This window comes from Macaca mulatta, chromosome 2 (genome assembly GCF_049350105.2).
Source record: "Macaca mulatta isolate MMU2019108-1 chromosome 2, T2T-MMU8v2.0, whole genome shotgun sequence".
Lineage (NCBI taxonomy): Eukaryota > Metazoa > Chordata > Mammalia > Primates > Cercopithecidae > Macaca > Macaca mulatta.
The window spans coordinates 75,984,581-76,005,104 of NC_133407.1; positions in this window are offsets into that span (position 1 = coordinate 75,984,581).

Sequence of the window (20,524 nt, forward strand, 5' to 3'; positions counted from 1 at the left end):
TATTTATTTTTACTTTTTGAGGGGCAGGGTCTCTCTATGTTTCCCAGGCTGAACTGGAACTCCTGGACTTAAGCAATTCTCCTATCTTAGCTTCCCAAGTAGCTGGGACTACAGGAGTACACCACCACTGCACCTGGAAATTCTTATACTTTTTATCCTAAATATTGTTATATTTAGATTTGAGGCACAGGAAAAAATCTTTATGACTGATAAGATGTATTTAAATAAAGAACTCAGAGCTCAGGGCTTATCAGAGATGTAAGATTTCAAGGTCTTTAAAATCTAAAAACAACCAGTCTCTTCTTAACATTTTGCTCTCTCCCTTTAATGAACTAAACTCAATTTTAATAATTTATTTATTTAAGTTTAATTTCATCTCCTCCATCACACAGTAAATCTCATAAAGGCACAGGGTCTTTATTATCATAGACCCAGTGACTAGCATAGTGCTTAGTACAAAGAGGGATGTTAAGTATATACATACATGTATATATACATATACTTACTGCATTAACTCACTATAGTTTTGCCCTTTATTCTGCCAATCATTTATACTATAAATAAATGTCATGGAGCAAGGATGAGACAAAGTTTGTCTTTATGTGTACCTCAGTAGAATGTGACTAAAGTTGAATTTTGCAAGGCTGAAGATTGAAAAATATTAAATTTGTATTAACTTGTATTTTTACTTTTGTATTATTTTCCCCAAAGTAGAATGTTCTTGGGAACATAACCATATATCTTTTTTATTCTCCTTTTAATCAGGGTGAAACATGCAGTCAACTAAGTTTTTCAATAAATGCTTATTAAATAATTAAATGCATTTTTCTATTGAATAATTAAAAGAATATAATATTTTACCTAAAAATATTATTGCTTGTTGCATTTGTATGTATAGTTTCTATTGCTCTTGACTAGATTTTAATCTTAAATAATTTATTTGATAAATCAAGCAAATTTTCATATTTGCATGTTTTCACAGGATATATACTAGTGCCCTTTTATGTGCCTTGTTGTTTCAAAAAATAATAGCCAAACTTGGAATGCATGGCATATTCTCAGTTAGCATTTACAATTTAAAATTGTTTAATGCTGACTGACAAGATTTTTTGCAAGGACAATGTTATTGTCACCATGCTCTGACTGGTAACTCAATATTAGTTTTAATAACTTAATCAAATACTATGAAACTTGATATGCTTTGCCATTGTAATAAGAAAAATGTTATCTTTTAATCTTATTGTTTTCATCTTTACAGGGTACAAATCTGAGAAGATAAAATAAACTATTAATACAAAATGGTTACCTGAAAAGTTCTAATAGCTCCAACATTTTCCTTTGGAGTTGATGACTACCTACCTATATATACTTAGTAGTATTTTCTAGTAATATCACTGTTATACTATATTATTCATTAATTACTATCTAGGTATTTTTTGGTTCATGTCACACCCAAGTCTAAAAAGGCAGGCCCACAAAACTCTTAAAGAGTTTCTTATAGAGTTTCTCTTAAATACCTAGTAGAATGGTCTTGTGAAAAAATTAACCTATGATCTCAAACTAGATGGTAATCCAAAGAAACAAAGGAACTGATCATCACATTACATTCTTACATGGGTTTCTCCAATGCATTTACTCCGGACAGAGGTTGTACAATGGATCCACTAAACTTCCTGTGAAAATAATTGGTTGTTAGAAAAAGAAGCACTTCCTTGTGTGTTTCTTATATTTTTAAGAAGCACGTGTAAACCTCTTTTGGAGTTTGACAAATCCTCAAATCATAAAAATAAATCAGTTTGTCATCAAGTTTCTTTGTACTGACATATTAATGGAATAAAATACACTAGCAGAAATAAAAGTTATTCTTCATAGTTTTGTGATTCAGCTTTGCCATATGAACCAGGATAATAATGGCAATGAAAAGCTTGCAGATCTCACTACTAGAGAACAACGAAAAGGAAAACTGACATAAAATCACCATAACTCTTAAGATCTATAGCAGTAGTTTATGGCAGTATTATGAGTGAGTATGGCACTTTAACATATTAACATATTTTTAAAGCGTCTTTATAATAGTGTAGCCAAATGTAAGGAGTGGAGGGGAATGAAACATTAGTGAAAAAAGAAAACTTGTTTCCTTCACAGTCATTTGATTATTTTTTCCCACAAATGATAAAAACAAAGTGCATCTCCATTAAATTTTATAGACACAATTTTGAGTAAAATATTTCTCCCAACAACTTAAAAGTAAAGTAGGGGTTTGAGAGTTCTGGATGAATTTGGATTGGGAGGCTAAATAATCCAGATGTTTACAAAATTTGATAGGGAAATTTTACTTGAAGTTGATCCTATTCTATAAACAAACAAACAAATGAAAGACTAAATAAACTTAAAGTACTAAATTGAAGAGACCTATGCATTTCCTAGAAATATGAGCCACATAGTAGGAATTTGGCTCAGAGGCAATCTCTATTTTAACTGGCATTAGTAGTATCAAGTTCTATATAGTGTTAAACTGTCTGGATACTTGAGCAAACTAACTGGAATCAAAGCCTGCTTCTGTTGCAAATAACAGGATAACTTTCAACTCTTTAAGCTCTTTAAGTTTCCGTTTCCTTTTCTGTACTGGGATAAAATGATTAAAAAACAACCAACACTATTAAGCCAATTTTGTATTCATTAAAAAAAATATTGGACACCACATAGTGGCAGTTACTGTTCAAATAACAGAACAGAGAAAAAGACACTTGCCCTCTTGCAACTTTCATGGATTGCTGTGATTATTAAGAATTCAGATAGGCCGGCCAAGGTGGCTCACGCCTGTAATCCCAGCACTTTGGGAGGCCGAGGCAGGCAGATCACCTGAGATCAGGAGTTAACCAGCCTGGCCAACATGGCGAAAGCCCATCTCTACTGAAAATACAAAAATTAGCCAGGCGTGGTGGCGGATGCCTGTAATCTCAGCTACTCGGGAGGCCGAGGCAGAAGAATTGCTTGAACTCAGAAGGCAGAGGTTGCAGTGAGCCGAGATCATGCCACTGCACTTCAGCCTGGGTGACAGAGCCAGACTTCATCTCAAAAAAAAAAAAAAAAAAAAAAAAAGAATTGTGATAATGTACTTCAGACCACACCAATAATTGTATTATTGCAAAAGAGAAGCTCCTGTGATAAAAATTGTAAAGATTCATATTATTATTTCAGTGAATAGTGATCTAACATAAAATCCTTTTCATCATGATGTTGTGTGATTTGATGTAGTGCAGAATTGATCCACACTTGATGGCTGATAACAATAGTACTTTTCATACTTTCTTACATAATATGTGTGACTTTGATGATAAATAAAATGTGATCTGAGTTCACACCTACTGATAATTGGCCACAATCTGGCAACCTAAAAAAATGTATTTAATCATTTCATTTAGACAGGTCTGGAAGTTAAGTATATTTTCTGAAAGTTTACTTGTCTTAATTTACAAAATACTTTCAGAACCAAAATGTATTTTTTTTTTTAAATCGGGTTAACATAAAAGATATAAATTACAGTGTTCATGTAGTTCTTTATATTGGCTACCCTAATTTATAATAAAAGCACATTTACAGTTACCGAATATATTTTTTGCATGGAATCTATGGGAAGTTAATAAAGAATTATGTACACAGAATTATATTGAGGGGATAAAATGTAAATGCAATGAAAGAATGAACTTCATTCCATCTCAATGACAAAAGAACTAAAAAATAGCTCTTGTTTATTATTAGAATTGTAAATTCTTGCTCGGAGAGTTCTATTAAACTTTATTTCCTCCTTCATTAGGTTCATTTTATTATTTCTCTCAACTGCTAACTTTTCGAACAGATAAATATATCATTGCGTTTGTATATATTATTTACCTTTGGGTGATGTAACAAACTAGCACAAACTTGGTGGATTAAAGTACAACAATTTATTAATTTAGGTTTCAGTAGGTTAGATGTCTGATATGAACCCACTTAATAAAATTCAGGGTGTCAGCTAGGCTGCATTCCTTCTGGAGGCTTAGAAAAGAATCATTTGCCTGCCTTTTCCCACTTCTAGAAGCCACTTATATTCCTTATCTAGTGACCATTCTTCCATCGTCAAAACCAACAACAGTGGGTAGAATCATTCTCAGAATGCCATCTCTCTGGTTCCCTGAAGCCAAAAGAGGTTCTCCGCCCTTAAGAATCCATGTGATTAGATTTAACTGAACTGGGTAATCCAGGATCTTCTTCCTATTTCAAGGTATTTATCTTAACGACAACCGTAAATTCTCTTTTGCCATGTTCTGAAGATTAGGGTATGGGTATGTCTAGGGGCCATTATTTGCTGACCACAATGTGTGAAATAAGTAAGTACAATAAGAAATCACAAAAAAAAAATAGCTAAGTGTATGAAAAATTATTTTCCAAGAGAACATTTTGTTAATTTTTCAAATAAAATAGCAAAGAAATTCATGAAGAATATAGTGTTTGTTAGAAATTAAACATTTTATGCTCAAAATTTTCAGGTGATTTTACAATTCTTTTCTTAATATAGATTAATTTTTTATCATGATTATTTTCTCGTTTATTCAGTCTCTGTTCTTCCTATTTATACACAGGGAAACTTGGAATAAGAAACAAATATATTGGATTTTGTGAATGTGTTATATAGGTAATATCTGTCATAATCATTGAAATGTGAACCATATCACATCTTACACATACGTCCTTATACTGCTACAGGCATAGAATTATTTTAATGTTTTAATGAAGGAAAACACCTCGAAATGTGTAACAGCATGGAGAGCATAGAGACTGCTTTAAGATGTGGATAAAAGTCTTATTTCATTTTCTTTTCCTCTCCTTCCGTTCTTCCAATATTTCTATCCGAGAAAACATTGTCTCCTATTTTGGTGGTATCTCTCTCCTTCCTTCCTTCCTTCCTTCCTTCCTTCCTTCCTTCCTTCCTTCCTTCCTTCCTTCCTTCCTTCCTTCCTTCCTTCCTTTCCTTCCTTCCTTCCTTCCTTCCTTTCCTTCCTTCCTTCCTTCCTTCCTTCCTTCCTTCCTCCCTCCCTCCCTCCCTCTCCCTCTCTCTCTCTCTCTCTCTCTCTCTCTCTCTCTTTCTCTCTTTCTCTCTTTCTCTCTTTCTTTCTTTCTTTTTCTTTCTTTTTTAATTTGAGACGGAGTCTTGCTCCGTCCCCCAGGCTGGAGCCCAGTGGCGAGATCTCAGCTCACTGCCAGCTCCGCCTCCCGGTTCACACCATTCTCCTGCCTCTGCCTCAGCCTCAGCCTCCTGAGTAGCTGGGACTACAGGCGCCCGCCCCCACGCCCGGCTAATTTTTTTTTTTTTTTTTTTTTTTTTTGTATTTTTAGAAGAGACGGGGTTTCACCGTGTTAGCCAGAATGAGTCTCGATCTGCTGGCCTCTTGATCCACCAGCCTCGGCCTTCCAAAGAGCTGGGATTGCAGGCGTGAATCCCTGCGCTCGGGCCCTATTTTGGTATCTTCTTAATAAGGTAGTTCATTCTACTCAGGGTCACTCAAACACCTTGGGTCCACCTGGGGCCAAAAGAGAAGTCAAAGCCTGGTTGTTTACTGGATTTAACTGCAATTTTACATTCCTGACTTCTCAAAAACCCCTGACAGCATACAGAATATTCTCAAATTCCCTAGAAGGGAAATCATTCTTTTTTTTCTTCTCCTTTCTCTTGTTTTCATGTATTATAGCTTTATTTTGTTTTCAACAAACACTGATTTATCTTTAGCCCTTTTTTATCTTCTACCATGTACTTTTCTGACACCTGCTCCCCTCCATCATGTATCTTGCTACTACAGAAACAGAGCATTCATGTATATTTTATATTGATTGAAAATATTTTCACATTGGAAATAAATTCCTTTTGGTATAAAGATCTTTATGACTTCTTGCCTTTTAAATTGTTCTGTTACTCTAGGAATTTATCTTTATCTTTTCCCTTAGGATCACTACTTTTTAGATTTCAGGGACTCTTTTTCTCATAATTAGGTTGATCTTTAATAAGTCCTAGTTTAATAGCTCAAGTGAGCCCACATTAATTCCACTTTTGTGGAATTCCACTGGTCTATTTGTGCAAATGGTAATTTCCTTTCTTTCATGAATGTCATCTCTACACTGACTCCAATCTCCACTTACTGATAGTCTCCATCTGAGTTCCACCTAAACTCATAGGTTAGTCTCTGATAACCTTTTTTCTAAACCTCTCAAACACCAACAGACTGATTGCTGGATTCTTACAACTTGCCTCTTTAAATTGCTCTCTCCTTTTGGAATTTTGCAATGGCTTCAATAATCACTTACTACATGTCACTATACTCAGAATGTTCACCGGACTCCATGTGTGCTTGTGTTTCTCTTACTACCTGCCTTCTAGCCTGATTCATGGATAGTTTCATTTTAAAAGTTTATGATTTATAATTAAGCAAATAATTAAATCAATACTGTTGATAAAATATTTTCACAAATATTTAGAAGAGTTTTATAAAAATGTAGTTATTGAGCCCCTGTAATTACTCAGATGTTTTGCAGATTTGCAACAAGCAGAAAATAGAATCTTGTTCTCAACGAGTTGATAGCCCAGAAAAGAAAACAGATATGAATGGAATATTCATTATAATGGATATACAATGACGAACTGAGATAAAAGTTCTGCAGGAAAAATCACTTGGTTCTGTGAATGAATTGTAAAAAGGTTCTGTACTATACAAAACAATCAGAGAAATATTTTTGAAAAAATAACACCTGAGCGAAAGAAAAGGGATGAATAGTGGCTGAACATTCAAATGGGAGGGGTGCTGGAATTTAGAGAGGGTCTTCCTGGTAGATAAAAGACCACATGCAGCCCAGCGCGATGGCTCATGCCTGTAATCCCAGCACTTTGGGAGGCCGAGGCGGGTGGATTATGAGGCCAAGAGATTGAGACCATCCTGGCCAACATGGTGAATCCCTGTCTCTACTAAAAATACAAAAATTAGCTAGGTGTGGTGGCACGCATCTGTATTCCCAGTACTCAGAGTGCTGAGGCAGAAGAATTGCTCGAACCCAGGCAAAGGTTGTGTTGCAGTGAGCAAAGATCATGTCACCCAGCCTAGTAACAGAGCAAGACTGTCTCAAAAAAAAAAAAAAAAAAAAAAAAAAAAAAAAAAAAAAAGGACATGCTCAGTGATGGAAGAGTGCATGCCAAGTCTGAGGGACCAAAACAAAATGCCACTGTGGCAGAGTTTGTTAAACCAGGGGAGTGCTACATGATGAAGCTCCAGAGAGATGCAGGGACCAGATAACATACAGCTTTATAGGTCATGTTGAGCAATAATAGATTTTAAGCAGCATGAATGACATCACAAGTTTGCAAAGATCATCCTAACTGCAATGTGTGGAATAGATTGGAAAAGGACCAACTTGGATGAGGAATAGCACTTTGGTTATGGCAGAATTCAACTGTGGAACAATCATAGACTGGAGCATTCTGCACGCAGCCTTAGACAAGACTGGCTAGTTACATGACAAATGTGCCAGAATTAAATATGGAAAACGTACTCAATACTCCATAGTTCCCATTTGGAATAACTCATATTTATAGCATTTTGCACACAATAAAGCACATACAATAATGCTTATGTGTGTGCCTATGTATGCTCCTTTTAATCATCAGAAGCATCTTGTGAGGTAGCTATTTCTTCATGTCAAGATGTTTTCAGAAAGTTAAACATCTTGTCAAAGGCTACACGAATGGCAAATAGCAGAATCAGCCCTTCTGAACCATTACTTTCACTTCTTTCGCTTTCTACTTCATTGCATCCATTAAATTTAAACCTCTTCTCTTCCTTAAACAAACAAACAAACAAACCATATACAGTATAGGAGAGTTAACACCTTTCTGCATATTCTCAGCTGCAGTTGCCAACTCTTCTACAGTTTCCTTAGCATCTTAATCTGCTAAACACTTAACGACAATAATAGATGACAACAAACCCAGAATACAATGTTGAGCCTTCTTAGTCATTCAGTTTCTCCTCTTTGAATATGTTAATGAATAATTTTAATTCTACATGGTCAACAGTTTAAAAGCATGTTTGTGGCTCAAGCAATTTTGAAGTGTACTTTAGAATCCATAAATACATTTTGGACAGATATGATCTGGTGCTAATTCTGAGAATCTGACAGAAGGCAAACACCAGTCAGCATCATTTAAGAGTTATTTTCTTCATTAAATTTTCTCCCCAAAATGGTGGGTAATTCTAATTTTTTAAATGTCTAAAAAAGGCTCAAGGCTCCTATCAGCTATGGAATTATACAATCTGAAATTTAAATTTGTTACATAGTTATGAGGAAAAGGGAATAAGTCCTGTGCAATAAGCTAAAGTTGCTGACACAGTACTCATAATAGGTTCTTTCCCAGAGGTTTTATTGCAGTTATATAAAAAAAAAAAATCATTCATTTATGCTGTTCAAAGAAACTTTTTGGGGGATTACATTTTTGAGAGATGTAGCAGGAAAGTATTAGTTACTGTTTATAATAACTTAAGCAACAAACATTTGCGCAAGTACAAACACTGTGATAGTTTACATTTTCTTATTTGTTCAAACTTCAGAATTTTAAAAACTTCCTAATGTAAAAATTATTTTAAGTTCTGTAGGAACAAAATTATATCACTACTGTAAACAGAGGCCTTGTTTCTTATTATTACAGTCATGCTTTTTCTGACATTTTATTGATGTATACATAAAATATTCTTCAATATGATTGCTTTGTAATGCAAGTAATTTGAGGAAAATTAAATTTTACAGGTTTCTTTATGCTTCTGTCATATTCATATTCCTTCTTCATAATTAATTCAGGCTTGCCAGTAAGCTTTCTGTTATTTTTGCCTCTCTTGAGAAGCTTTTGTAATGGAAAGAGAAAAGAGAGAAATTTCTCAAGGTAAGCATATGCAATTCAAAAGAAAATCATCTTGGAAAATTATCATTATGTCATACATTATTTTAAGAGTTTCCCTAGGAATGACCTTCCTTCTAGAGAGATGAGAGTACATATTAAACATTTATAGTCTGAGAAATTAACTTTTGGCAGAGAGGAAAAAGGAAGAAAAAATGATTAAGACATAGAGTATGGTTCGATGAATTTGGCTATGAATAATTATGTTAACATTGGCTCTTTATATTTTGCACACTCTATAAAGTCATACATTTAACAGAAATTAATTTGCTTTGTGAAATAAAAGTAAATAAGTAATATACAAAATCATAAATTATTTTACTAAATAAATTATTTTAAATGAAACAAGATATTATGGGGTAATATCTTTTATTTAATACCTATTAAAAAATTATGTTTCACAAGGTATACACTTTTCATCCAAATTTACCATATCTAAAGACAAAATAATCCACAAAATGTTTAATTATCTCTTGATGTTTATTATTATTATTATTATTGTATTTCAATAGCTTTTGTGGTATAAGTTGTTTTTGGTCACATGGATGAATTCTATTGTGGTGAATTCAGAGATTTTAATGCACCTGTCATCCAAGCAGTGTACACTGTGCCCAATATGTAGCCTTTTCTCCTTAACCCCACTCTTCACATCCCCACCAGTTCCCAAAGTCCATCATATCACTCTGTATGTCTTTGCATCCACATAGCTTAGCTCGCACTTATAAACGAGAGCATAGCTTCTGAACATTTTTTAAGATGATAAAGCTACCCTTTTCCTGAGCCTCCCCGGTGTCCAAAGGAGAAGGGTCGACAATTATGAATATTTTCAGATACACCTGTATGACACAGAGATTTTTTTTTCATCCACATAGCCATGTACAAAATTTGAAGAGGTGATAAGGCAGAAAATTGGCCCCAATTGTCATATTTCAAACTTAAACAATAAGATGTTCTTATTCTAATTTTTGTTAGAGTGTTTGTGCTTTGAGATGTTAATGACAATTCTACATGGTATTACAAAAAAGATTAAAGGCCTGCAATTGCATCTGAAGCAAAGTTTACCCTAAAGCTAAACTGCATTAATTTTTCCATCATAAAGCCATGACACATTTTATAAGTTACATTATTATGTAATGGTGTACCCCTTGCATCTAGAAGTGTCAAATTGAAATCAATGCCATCCAAATCTAGAACTAGCTTTTTTATTAACATCTTCATTTTAAAATAAATTGCAACATTATACCTCGTTATAAAAGATGAAAAATATTGCCTGAGATCCATCAAATAATTTCCAGATGCCAACCACATTTTAAGTGATTCTACAATACCTCTGCAATGAACGTGTCTTAAACCTTTTGTGTCCAAATTCATATGAAACATCACCATGGCAACATGATTCTAAGGAAAAGATATTTTAGAGCTTAAGAAGTCTGAAGAGTAAATGTCAGAGACCAGTAATTCTGAGCTTTTTGCTCTTTGAAGAATTCCATATATTTGCATCAATATTTAAACATTAAATCTTGCTTTATAAGATTAGTAAAAATTAATTTACTTATTAGTAAAGTTACCAGCCTTATCCCAACAATACATGTAAAAAATGTTACCATTGTTTGATATTTCTGAAATGAATATAGATACAGTACCACCACATTTTTGTTTATGACTGTGTTCAATGTTCAATATTTGTATAGTGCTTTTACATTTTCAAATAATTTTGAATGACATTTTAGATATTTTTACAATGGTTTATTTTATATGAAGAACATTAGACACTATATAATTGTGTTACCTTTGATCACACACCTGTTTGGGTGTTAAGTAGACACAAAAGGAGTTTCAGAGAAGGATCTTAGTCTTTGGAGCTGTACTTGCCAGTCTCATTTAAAAGAAAAAATAATGAGTGGGTTTTCACATATTCTAATGCTGTCCCTATTAAATTCCTCATTTTCTAAAAAGATTCATAGTCATAGTCTCATATGCACAAATTGAAAATGTGTAACAGTCTTCACTTCAGTGAACTGACTGCCTTGAAATATTTCTCAAAGTATCCCTGGAAGTATAAATAAATTTTCATAACTTCTAAGCACACCTGTGCTAACGTTCTTTTAACCTTCTTTTTGTTTTTGTTTTTTGTTAGTGGAGACATTTCTATTGTAATATCCTGTGAACTGCAGAAATACAAAACATCTAAAATGCAGAGTAATTTATTTGAACACAACTAAATGTTTAGAATCATAGAGCATTTACATACTAGTGTGGAGAGACCATATTTTCTGAAGTTGTTACAATCTTGGTGAATAATTTACAAGTTTTATTTTAGAATGTTAGTAAGAACATAAGCAAAAAATCTACAGTATGTGAAATGTATTTCTTTAGAGTTTTAATACTTTTAAAAGTGTTCAATAATATTCTAATATAATATTTTGTTTTATAATACCAATACATTGGGCATTATGTGTGTTCATAGATAATTTGTTTAAAAAGAACAATATATAAAAACATTATACCAATGTATATACTTTCAAGAAAGCCAATTAATGTTTGTAAAACTTTCTTAAATTTCTTTAGGTTTTGAGATGATATTATCCTTTTTTTGAATGTATAATTTAAACTCTGGAAAAAATAACCTCTGACAATCCTCTAATTAAATGATTCTCAGGTTATTTCATCCAGATAAGGCCTTTAGGGAAATAATACTTGAAATTATATTTGCAGGATGAGATAATTGTTTAAATTATACTACTAGATAAGAGTCCAGGGTAATTATTGGTTATTTGAAGACATCAGTCTCTTCTAATTCTGTAGTTAAAACAAGCTAATTAATGATTTTTATATGCTGGAAGCATATTAAAAACAATCTACAATAGATTTTTCACACGGTTCTAATTATTGAATCAATAAATGCTTCCAGAAGGTTTTTTTAAAAAATCATTTTAAAATTAGGAAGAGAGAATAAATCATTAAATTATCAAAGGAATAGAAAAGTTATATGTGAAAGGCTACTGTATTAGAACTCTTCTGCCTAGAATAACACATACTAGGGAATTTTGAAATAAAATTACACAGAAAAATAAAATGCCAAGTAAAGCAATAATATGAACTTGCTTGGCTTTGTTTTTCAAGTCTGACCTCAAGAACTGAAAGAATTACTTGAATTAAAATGATTTTATAAAGGAAAAACAAACTAAAACAATTTTGCTTTTTTTTGTGGAAAAGCAACTTTTTTGAGGAATAAGCTATTAATGGTTAGGATTATAATTTGAAACATTATATTATTAAAATTAGTATGCAAATGATTTCTGTAAAGTTTTTCAAAACATACCTTGTTGATTATAATATAATTATAATTATAATATTTTTAAAATTATTTTTATTATAAGAACCTTCCACAAATCATTTTTAGGAAAAGTGAAATAAAATTAAATCAAAACATTATGTATAATATATGAATTGCCTTACTGATTAAAAAATTAAATATATAATGCCCAAAATGTTATTACATCCTTATTAGTATCTTGTTTGAAAAAAGATTAAATACATTTGGATTTTAAAAACAAATAAATAATTTATGTATTTATTCACATGATCCACCTATTCCACATATGTTTATTGAGAACCTACTGTGTGCTACATACTGCAATGCACTATGGAAATAAATATCACAGAACAACTTCTCTCTTAAAAAAATCATAAAATTATGCTTCTCTCAATAATTTTAAGATATTGTATAAATATTTTTCTTTGATTTTGAATGATCTGAAAAAGTACCTTAAGTGCTGACTTTGCATTGGTTATGTAGGTACAGTTTCCATGGGCTGCATTTTTCCAAGTGTCTAAATTTCTCCTGAGTAGTGTTTAGGCATCTAGGGCAGCAAATCTCTTCAGTCCACAAGGGAACCTCTTGGACTGTTATTGCTGCAGTTCATTAAGTGGTACTCTATTGGTTTAGAGTTAATAGGCTTTCTAAGCACATAAGTCACTACCTGTGATATATTATGCCCATAGAAATGTTTACACATGGATAATAAGGTTAACTGTTAAAAGGTTAATTTGTTTTATGTTCACAGGTAAAAAGGAACTACTAAGCTTATATTCAAACTAACAAATTGTGAGTTTTATTCAAAAAAACAAATAGTTGTAATCATCTGAACAATGGAATTACCTTAACTCAATCAGGATGCGCAAGAATATTGATAATATAGATGTCGACTATTTCCAAATTTACTAAAAATTTGCATTGGTGATCACAGTGTATTATGTTAAAAATCATTATTGTTTAAATATCGAAAATGTAAGTTTATTTCTGAAAAGACCCACATTAGTTTAACTTCTCTGAATGTTTATCCTAAAATGATATCATACAGTAAAAGATTATATGCTAAAGAAAAGGCAAGCCAAAAGAGTAATTATCACTATATGAACATAGTTCTCTACCTAGATTTAGAAAGAGGGAGAAGAGGGAGACAAAGAGAGAACATGCTGTGTACAATATTGTCTTACATGGAAAAGAACAGGAAGATCAATTCTTATTTGAATTAAAGCTATTTTACATCTTAATCTACATTTTACCTTCCATCTTTAATCATTTCTGAAAATGGAAGTTTTATATTTCATATTTTTTATATATATATATGTATAGGTATAATTTTGCTTTAGGGACAGGATTTGATTCTATTCTGGCTTACAAAAAGTGTCATTAGTTCCTTAGTTCAAATTGATTTTTTAATTTGCCAGACAAAAAGGGTTAATCTTTGACTTATGAGGTACAATGCTACATAAAGTTTCTTATAAAAATTGCTTCAAAACTTTTTTAGAGAATGAAGTTTTAATAATTTGCCTCTAAATGTTACTTATAACTACTGTCCCTCAGCTATTCATTCATTTGCTTATTCCATCAACAAATATTTATTCAGTGCTTACTATGTACCAGGAAATACTTTTGACATCAAGGATGTACTTGTGAATTTTAAAGGTAGTTTTCTACTTTTCTGATACCTATATCTAAAGAAGAACTTGAAAAGTAAGATGAATGAATGATTGATCAAATAAATGAATGAATAAGCAGATACATGAAAGAATAAACAAACAAATAAGTTAATGAAAAAAATAAATGGGGTACTATGATAGACAATCATGACCAGTTAATATTGGGAAGGCAAGGAAGAGAAGGTGTCTCTGAGAAACTGAGACATAAACCGAGACCTTAGTAACAGTGGAATGTAACCATGCTAGGATCTCTGGCAAGGATATAGTAGACATGAGGCTCAGCAAATCCAAAGGCCTTAAATTTCAAACAAATTTGGGAGTCTTCAGGAACATACCAAAGCAAAGTCTAACTTGACCAATGCAAAGATCAGGGCCAGTGTTATAACACGAGGTTGGAAAGGGAGAAAATGACAAATTGTGTAGGGCCCTAAAAGTTAAGGTAAAGAGTTTTGGATAATATTTAAATGCAAATGAAACTCATTTGATGAATTTAACTTGGACGTAACATGCTTTGGTCGGAACTTTTAAAAGACCATTCTGGTTGCTGTAGAATGAATAACAAGGGACAAAAGAACAGAAGCAAGAAGATTAGTTAAAGGCAGAAATCAAGTAGAACATGTAGGTTTTTAGCTCAACCATCTGGGTATATTTCCTGAAGTAAGCAATATTTAAATGACTGCCTTAATGGAGTTTTAATGCTAACATTAATAAACATTTGAGTAATTGCTATGAAAGATAATATAATCTAGAAGACAAAATAAGGCAATTCTATGCCAATAGAAGTTTAAAATTGTAGAGTGGCAATCCCCTAACTTTTACAAGTATAAAATCTTTGAGATTAAAGAGGTAGGGGGGCGGAGCAAGATGGCCGAATAGGAACAGCTCCAGTCTCCAACTCCCAGTGCCAGCGACACAGAAGACCGGTGATTTCTGCATTTTCAACTGAGGTACTGGGTTCATCTCACTGGGGAGTGCCGGACGATCGGTGCTGGTCAGCTGCTGAGCCGGACCAGCGAGAGCTGAAGCAGGGCGAGGCATTGCCTCACCTGGGAAGCGCAAGGGGGAAGGGAATCCCTTTTCCTAGCCAGGGGAACTGAGACACACAACACCTGGAAAATCGGGTAACACCCACCCCAATACTGCGCTTTAAGCAAACAGGCACACCAGGAGATCATATCCCACACCTGGCCCGGAGGGTTCCACGCCCACGGAGCCTCCCTCATTGCTAGCACAGCAGTCTGTGATCTACCCGCAAGGCAGCAGCGAGGCTGGGGGAAGGGCGCCCGCCATTGCTGAGGCTTAAGTAGGTAAACAAAGCTGCTGGGAAGCTCAAACTGGGTGGAGCTCACAGCAGTTCAAGGAAACCTGCCTGTCTCTGTAGACTCCACCTCTGAGGACAGGGCAATAACAAACACAGCCGAAACCTCTGCAGACGCAAACGACTCTGTCTGACAGCTTTGAAGAGAGCAGTGGATCTCCCAACACGGAGGTTGAGATCTGAGAAGGGACAGACTCCCTGCTCAAGTGGGTCCCTGACCCCTGAGTAGCCTAACTGGGAGACATCCCCAACTAGGGGCAGTCTGACACCCCACACCTCACAGGGTGGAGTACACCCCTGAGAGGAAGCTTCCAAAGCAAGAATCAGACAGGTACACTCGCTGTTCAGCAACATTCTATGTTCTGCAGCCTCTGCTGCTGATACCCAGGCAAACAGGGTCTGGAGTGGACCTCAAGCAATCTCCAACAGACCTACAGCTGAGGGTCTGGACTGTTAGAAGGAAAACCATCAAACAGGAAGGACACCTACACCAAAACCCCATCAGTACATCACTATCATCAAAGACCAGAGGCAGATAAAACCACAAAGATGGGGAAAAAGCAGGGCAGAAAAGCTGGAAATTCAAAAAATAAGAGCTCACCTCCCCCGGCAAAGGAGCGCAGCTCATCGCCAGCAACGGATCAAAGCTGGACGGAGAATGACTTTGACGAGATGAGAGAAGAAGGCTTCAGTCCATCAAATTTCTCAGAGCTAAAGGAGGAATTACGTACCCAGCGCAAAGAAACTAAAAATCTTGAAAAAAAAGTGGAAGAATGGATGGCTAGAGTAATTAATGCAGAGAAGGTCATAAACAAAATGAAAGAGATGAAAACCATGACACGAGACATACGTGACAAATGCACAAGCTTCAGTAACCGACTCGATCAACTGGAAGAAAGAGTATCTGCGATTGAGGATCAAATGAATGAAATGAAGCGAGAAGAGAAACCAAAAGAAAAAAGAAGAAAAAGAAATGAACAAAGCCTGCAAGAAGTATGGGATTATGTAAAAAGACCAAATCTACGTCTGATTGGGGTGCCTGAAAGTGAGGGGGAAAATGGAACCAAGTTGGAAAACAATCTTCAGGATATCATCCAGGAGAACTTCCCCAACCTAGTAGGGCAGGCCAACATTCAAATTCAGGAAATACAGAGAACACCACAAAGATACTCCTTGAGAAGAGCAACTCCAAGACACATAATTGCCAGATTCACCAAAGTTGAAATGAAGGAAAAAATCTTAAGAAAGGTCGGGTTACCCACAAAGGGAAGCCCATCAGACTAACAGCAGATCTCTCGGCAGAAACTCTCCAAGCCAGAAGACAGTGGGGGCCAATATTCAACATTCTTAAAGAAAAGAATTTTAAACCCAGAATTTCACATCCAGCCAAACTAAGTTTCATAAGTGAAGGAGAAATAAAATCCTTTACAGGTAAGCAAATGCTTAGAGATTTTGTCACCACTAGGCCTGCCTTACAAGAGACCCTGAAGGAAGCACTAAACATGGAAAGGAACAACTGGTACCAGCCATTGCAAAAACATGCCAAAATGTAAAGACCATCGAGGCTAGGAAGAAACTGCATCAACTAACGAGCAAAATAACCAGTTAATATCATAATGACAGGATCAAGTTCACACATAACAATCTTAACCTTAAATGTAAATGGACTAAATGGTCCAATAAAAAGACACAGACTGGCAAACTGGATAAAGAGTCAAGACCCATCAGTCTGATGTATTCAGGAGACCCATCTCACATGCAGAGACACACATAGGCTCAAAATAAAGGGATGGAGGAAGATTTACCAAGCAAATGGAGAACAAAAAAAAGCAGGGGTTGCAATACTAGTCTCTGATAAAACAGACTTTAAACCATCAAAGATCAAAAGAGACAAAGAAGGCCATTACATAATGGTAAAGGGATCAATTAAACAGGAAGAGCTAACTATCCTAAATATATATGCACGCATTACAGGAGCACCCAGATTCATAAAGCAAGTCCTTAGAGACTTACAAAGAGACTTAGACTCCCATACAATAATAATGGGAGACTTCAACACTCCACTGTCAACATTAGACAGATCAACGAGACAGAAAGTTAACAAGGATATCCAGGAATTGTACTCATCTCTACAGCAAGCAGACCTAATAGACATCTATAGAACTCTCCACCCCAAATCAACAGAATATACATTCTTCTCAGCACCACATCTCACTTATTCCAAAATGACCACATGATTGGAAGTAGAGCACTCCTCAGCAAATGTAAAAGAACAGAAATTATAACAAACTGTCTCTCAGACCATAGTGCAATCAAACTAGAACTCAGGACTAAGAAACTCAATCAAAACCGCTCAACTACATGGAAACTGAATAACCTGCTCCTGAATGACTACTGGGTACATAACGAAATGAAGGCAGAAATAAAGATGTTCTTTGAAACCAATGACAACAAAGATACAACATACCAGAATCTCTGGGACACATTTAAAGCAGTGTGTAGAGGGAAATTTATAGCACTAAATGCCCACAAGAGAAAGCAGGAAAGATCTAAAATTGACACTCTAACATTGCAATTAAAAGAAGTAGAGAAGCAAGAGCAAACACATTCGAAAGCTAGCAGAAGGCAAGAAATAACTAAGATCAGAGCAGAACTGAAGGAGATAGACACACAAAAACTCTCCAAAAAATCAATGAATCCAGGAGCTGGTTTTTTGAAAAGATCAACAAAATTGACAGACCACTAGCAAGACTAATAAAGAAGAAAAGAGAGAGGAATCAAATCAACACAATTAAAAATGATAAAGGGGATATCACCACCGACCCCACAGCAATACAAACTACCATCAGAGAATACTATAAACACCTCTACGCTAATAAACTGGAAAATCTAGAAGAAATGGATAATTTCCTGGACACTTACACTCTTCCAAGACTAAACCAGGAAGAAGGTGAATCCCTGAATAGACCAATAGCAGGCTCTGAAATTGAGGCAATAATTAATAGCCTACAAACCAAAAAAAGTCCAGGACCAGATGGATTCACAGCTGAATTCTACCACAGGTACAAGGAGGAGCTGGTACCATTCCTTCTGAAACTATTCCAATCAATAGAAAAACAGGGAATCCTCCCTAACTCATTTTATGAGGCCAACATCATCCTGATACCAAAGCCTGGCAGAGACACAACAAAAAAAGAGAATTTTAGACCAATATCCCTGATGAACATCGATGCAAAAATCCTCAATAAAATACTGGCAAACCGGATTCAGCAACACATCAAAAAGCTTATCCACCATGATCAAGTGGGCTTCATCCCTGGGATGCAAGGCTGGTTCAACATTCGCAAATCAATAAACATAATCCAGCATATAAACAGAACCAAAGACAAGAACCACATGATTATCTCAATAGATGCAGAAAAGGCTTTTGACAAAATTAAACAGCCCTTCATGCTAAAAACGCTCAATAAATTTGGTATTGATGGAACGTACCTCAAAATAATAAGAGCTATTTATGACAAACCCACAGCCAATATCATACTGAATGGGCAAAAACTGGAAAAATTCCCTTTGAAAACTGGCACAAGACAGGGATACCCTCTCTCACCATTCCTATTCAACATAGTGTTGGAAGTTCTGGCTAGGGTAATTAGGCAAGAGAAAGAAATCAAGGGTATTCAGTTAGGAAAAGAAGAAGTCAAACTGTCCCTGTTTGCAGATGACATGATTGTATATTTAGAAAACCCCATTTACTCAGCCCAAAATCTCCTTAAGCTGATAAGCAACTTCAGCAAAGTCTCAGGATACAAAATTAATGTGCAAAAATCACAAGCATTCTTATACACCAGTAACAGACAAACAGAGAGCCAAATCAGGAATGAACTCCCATTCACAATTGCTTCAAAGAGAATAAAATACCTAGGAATCCAACATACAAGGGATGTAAAGGACCTCTTCAAGGAGAACTACAAACCACTGCTCAGTGAAATCAAAGAGGACACAAACAAATGGAAGAACATACCATGCTCATGGATAGGAAGAATCAATATCATGAAAATGGCCATACTGCCCAAGGTAATTTATAGATTCAATGCCATCCCCATCAAGCTACCAATGAGTTTCTTCACAGAATTGGAAAAAACTGCTTTAAAGTTCATATGGAACCAAAAAAGAGCCCGCATCTCCAAGACAATCCTAAGTCAAAAGAACAAAGCTGGAGGCATCACGCTACCTGACTTCAAACTATACTACAAGGCTACAGTAAGCAAAACAGCATGGTACTGGTACCAAAACAGAGATATAGACCAATGGAACAGAACAGAGTCCTCAGAAATAATACCACACATGTACAGCCATCTGATCTTTGACAAACCTGAGAGAAACAAGAAATGGGGAAAGGATTCCCTATTTAATAAATGGTGCTGGGAAAATTGGCTAGCCATAAGTAGAAAGCTGAAACTGGATCCTTTCCTTACTCTTTATACGAAAATTAATTCAAGATGGATTAGAGACTTAAATGTTAGACCTAATACCATAAAAATCCTAGAGGAAAACCTAGGTAGTACCATTCAGGACATAGGCATGGGCAAAGACTTCATGTCTAAAACACCAAAAGCAACGGCAGCAAAAGCCAAAATTGACAAATGGGATCCCATTAAACTAAAGAGCTTCTGCACAGCAAAAGAAACTACCATCAGAGTGAACAGGCAACCTACAGAATGGGAGAAAATTTTTGCAATCTACTCATCTGACAAAGGGCTAATATCCAGAACCTACAAAGAACTCAAACAAATTTACAAGAAAGAAACAAACAACCCCATCAAAAAGTGGGCAAAGGATATGAACAGACATTTCTCAAAAGAAGACATTCATACAGCCAACAGACACATGAAAAAATGCTCATCATCACTGGCCATCAGAGAAATGCAAATCAAAACCACAATTAGATAGCATCTCACACCAGTTAGAATGGCGATCATTAAAAAGTCAGGAAACAACAGGTGCTGGAGAGGATGTGGAGAAATAGGAACACTTTTACACTGTTGGTGGGATTGTAAACTAGTTCAACCATTATGGAAAACAGTATGGCAATTCCTCAAGGATCTAGAACTAGATGTACCATATGACCCAGCCATCCCATTACTGGGGATATACCCAAAGGATTATAAATTATGCTGCTATAAAGACACATGCACACGTATGTTTATTGCAGCACTATTCACAATAGCAAAGACTTGGAATCAACC